The following is a 4,283-nucleotide window of genomic DNA, read 5'->3' as shown; positions in this document are numbered from 1 at the left end:
TGCAATATCTGCTTGGGTTTCCTGGTAATTTAAGGCTCCACTTCAGTAGGGGTTGCCACCCTCCAACTTTATCGATAGCCCTACCAAAAACGAATACCTCCTTCTTAATTCTTCCAGCCGATACCAAATCGAAATGCAATATCTGCTTGGGTTTCCTGGTAATCTATTAACTTGGATTTCAAAATACTTGAATGCTGTTTCAAAATTGTGGCTGAGTATCGATTGTGGCATGAACGATTGGGGCATATAAGTGTAGGCAAATTTTTAGAAATAAAACGAAAAGGTGTTTTTAAAGATAAAAATCTTTTAAATAATGTTGAAATTTGAAAATATAAGAGCAAAGAAAATATCCAACGACCATTATTTGTAGTCCATTCGGACGTCTGCGGACCATAGATAATAAATTGATCAGTTGTTATGGAACTGCATTTGGTCCTGGGACGGCGCCGGCTAGCTCCCGAATCCCCAGGGCGGAGTATCCCCAATGTCCCTACAGATTCCACAACATAAACATCGATATACGCGCGTCTCACTTCACAAAAACTATCGCCCATCACTAACAAACAAAACAAACCAAAATGTAAACAATGCAAACAATTAGGAGTGACGGGAAATATATGGTGTTTTGGTGGCTATTGGTGACCTAGCCAAGCACGCCCACCCAACCAAGGATGCCCCGGATAATTCTGAGGAGGCATCACCCATAATCAGCTGGTCGAAGTCACTCCTCGCGACTAGGACAGCTCCATCTCCCCCACAGCGACAACTCACTCGCACATTTCGGTCTTCATGTACATTTAATATCCACAGTAAGTACTAAAGTTAACATAACTTGCTCTCCTAGTAATTAAATTATCATTCCTTAGCCTTTACGACCAAACTTGGCCACCGTCTACAAATTTACGCGGTCAAAGCGGAAGATTACCTTCCTTTGGCAAAGACTACAGGCGCCGCGGAAATAATGTTCCACCAGACATGTATTGGTGGAACTCGCAGTGGAACGAGGCGCAAAAAAGGGCACACACTAGGTATGTGTCGGGTCACCTAATCCTGAGGAGCTCCTAGGGAAAAGAAGGGACAGGCCAAACGGTAAGTATTACGCGCTGTAAACAATCCCGCCGAAAACTAATAATCGCGACCCTTTTTTACAGGCAACAACGAGGACAACTAAGGTTTTCGGGTCTAAGTCCGGATAAATTTACAGGTCAACAGGTAAGTACATATATATATATAAATTTAGTAAGGTGCACATTTAATTCAACGTTAATAATTTCAGCCACTTCTGGGCTAGGCGCCGGGCTAAACATGCCCCGACTGCAGCGTACTCTGCCGGAGGCCAGCAGCAATAAGGGCCTGGAACACCCCGAGGAACTGTGGCGAAGGCGAGCCTGATGGCGGTGACTTTCAACGCCGCGCGAAATGGCCAGCCAGTTACTCCAAGGCGACTTAACAGCCAGGAACGGACTCACCGGCGTATTTTAGACAGCGTTGGCGGCGTCCGAGGATGGCGAGTTATTGTGGTCCAAATATCCAGATTATGTGTCCCGCTTTTATTTGAATTTATGCCTCCAATTTAAATAGTCCAATTCAATTATTCCAATTGGAATTTCCGGATTTAATTTCCTCCAATTTAAATATCCCGGGGCCCTTTATATTGGGACCCCGGTTGCCCTACGAATAATTATTTATAAATAAAATAAACTATTAAACCTAACATAAATTTTTCTAACACTCACTTTTTTTCTATATTTCGGCACAAACACTACTTCGACATTTTTATGTTCTGTCTGCTGGGACAATATGGCTGCGACTATATAAAAATTTGCCTATCATGCCTATATCTCGCCATATTCCCTTCGCCTCTCTCGAAATTGGGTCATTGGACATATCAAGGCCATCCTAGCCATACCCAGAGCGAACCGGGCTAGTTTAAATAGCTAGATAGCCAAGACATCAGCAGAAGGGGGCGCCACTCCAGTAGGAGTTGCCACCCTCCTACTTTATCGATAGCCCTACCAAAAACGAATACCTCCTTCTTAATTCTTCCAGCCGATTCCAACTCGAAATGCAACACCACCCAAGGATTTAGAGAGACGCCTCCGAACCATGGCCACTCGACGAAATCATTGGGAGCATTGGAGATCGGTGCCTGGCGAAATCCGCATGCAGTTCCAAACGGTGCCCTACGCGGGGCCCACGCATGCCGGTAAGTACTGCCTTTGTTTTTTGTGTTGTGCTCCTTTAATTTATGCTGCCTCGTTTCAGGTTATACCCGGATGTCCTTGGCGTGATACACACCTATCCGACGTCCTTGAAGATCCTCCAGCTCGTAAGCATTGTTGCCGACTGCTTTCACCACCCGAGCTTTGAGGAACTTCCGAGCAAACTTCGCGTTAAAGGCACTTTTGAAGTCGCTGAGGACGAAGTTACGGCGATACACTTCCTGGCCTGGCTTCGCAAGGAACGTCCGAGCTCTCTGGTCGTACTGCTGGCGACTTCGCTCGTACGACTTTTCGAGATTCGTCTGCACCTTGGCCTGGATCACTATGAGCTTGTCGACTGTTCCCATCCCAGCAATCTCATGGTCGCACAGGGATTTCAACTTTCTCGCCAACTTGTAGCTGGCCCCGTTCAAGAACATGTGATGACCGAAAACCGTGAAGAAGGGCGTTTCGCCAGTTGCTGCGTGTATCGCGTTGCGAAGAGCCACCTCGATCTCCGGGAGAAATGCGTCCCATTCCCGATGGTCTTCCTCCAAATAACTCCGGATTGCCGCCAGCACGCTTCGATTAACTCGTTCTGCGGCGTTGCTTTGCGGAGAGTAGACTGGAGTCTTGATGTGGGAAATGCCGAAACTCTCCATTGCCTCCACGAAGATCTTTGACGTAAACTGTCGACCGTTGTCTGAGTGAATGATTTCCGGGACCCCGAACTTGTAGAATACCTCGTGGATGAGGAAATCTACCACGCTGGCGGCCGAGGCTTCCTTCATGGCTTTCAGAAACGTATACTTCGAAAAATGGTCGACGACAATGAAGATCCATGCGTGGCCCTTCTTCGATCTCGGATATTTTCCAAGAAAATCGATGTACAGTTTCTGAAATGGCTGCTCAGTCTGGACTCTTTCCCCAATACCAACTTGCATCCGGAAATTCGGCGCCTTGGACTCCTTACAGACCTCACATCTGCGTACGAAAGCTCGGACCTGCAGCACCATACCTGGCCAGTAGAACTGTCGCCGTAGGATTTCCAGAGTCTTTCCCATTCCGCCATGAGCTGCGGTTGGGTCCGTATGCGCACGCTCGATTAGGCTGTGGGTCAGACTCTGTGGGTTCCACAGTTTCCATTCGGAACCTTCCATCTCATCGTCCCGATTTACCGAAGAGACTCTCTTGAAGATGAGACCATCCACGATCTTCAGGTCCGGTAAGTTATCCAAGTTACTTTCCACCTCCTTCACTAACTCGAGATAATCTTCTCCAGCGAACTCGGTGGTTTCGAACCCCAACAAATCCGTCGGATTAACTACGAGCTCCTCCACACACCGTGGAAGGGTGTCTGCCACGACGTTCTCACTTCCTTTTCGGTGCTCGATGTTGAAGTGGAACCCTTGAAGCTGCAGCGACCACCTCGCCAACCGTCCCGACAGATCCTTCATGGACATGAGCCACTTCAAGCTGGCATGATCCGTGATGCAGGTGAATGGCATCCCTTCGACATATGGCCGGAACTTCCGGATGGCCATGAGCGCCGCGAGACACTCTTTCTCGGTCACGGTGTAATTTACCTGATGTTTATTCATCTTGGCCGAGAAAAAGGCAATTGGCTGCTCCTGTCCGTCGTCGTCTCGCTGGAAAAGCACCGCCCCGACTCCGACGTGTGACGCATCGCACTGGATAAAAAACCGTCTCTTGAAGTCTGCATGCACCAGGACTGGTGCAGTCGTTAAAGCCATCTTCAATGACTCTACGGCTAGCTGGACCTCTGGACTCAAGGAAAACTTAGAATTTCCAGTTTTCTTCAGCGATTCAGTGAGCGGGGCGGCCAACGTCGCAAAGTTCTTTATGAACCGGCGGTACCATCCAGCAGTCCCAAGGAACGCTCTCACCTCCTTCATCGTCCTAGGCTCTGGCATCCCCCTGATCGCTGCTACTCGTCCCGGATCCATTCGTAGACGACCTCCGCCAACGATAAAGCCCAGGTAGGTCAATGATTTGAAGCAAAACTTTGACTTACTCATACCTATCGTTAACCCCGCTGCTTTCAGGCATTCCGCGACTCTC

The 4,283-nt window shown here is 48.3% G+C and overlaps 1 long non-coding RNA gene across 1 annotated transcript; it reads left to right on the top strand.

The window, feature by feature from the left end:
• Positions 1 to 401: 401 nt before the first annotated feature.
• On the top strand, positions 402 to 1,520 carry LOC108043627. Its single transcript, XR_006417588.1, has 4 exons — positions 402 to 809; positions 867 to 1,089; positions 1,152 to 1,212; positions 1,277 to 1,520. It is a non-coding gene; the product is annotated as an uncharacterized LOC108043627 (long non-coding RNA).
• Positions 1,521 to 4,283: the final 2,763 nt, after the last annotated feature.

Source organism: Drosophila rhopaloa, unplaced genomic scaffold (genome assembly GCF_018152115.1).
Source record: "Drosophila rhopaloa isolate 14029-0021.01 unplaced genomic scaffold, ASM1815211v1 contig_190, whole genome shotgun sequence".
In the NCBI taxonomy this organism is placed as follows: Eukaryota; Metazoa; Arthropoda; class Insecta; order Diptera; family Drosophilidae; genus Drosophila; species Drosophila rhopaloa.
Note: the sequence above shows the minus strand (reverse complement) of the source record. Positions and strands in the feature narration are given on the sequence as shown.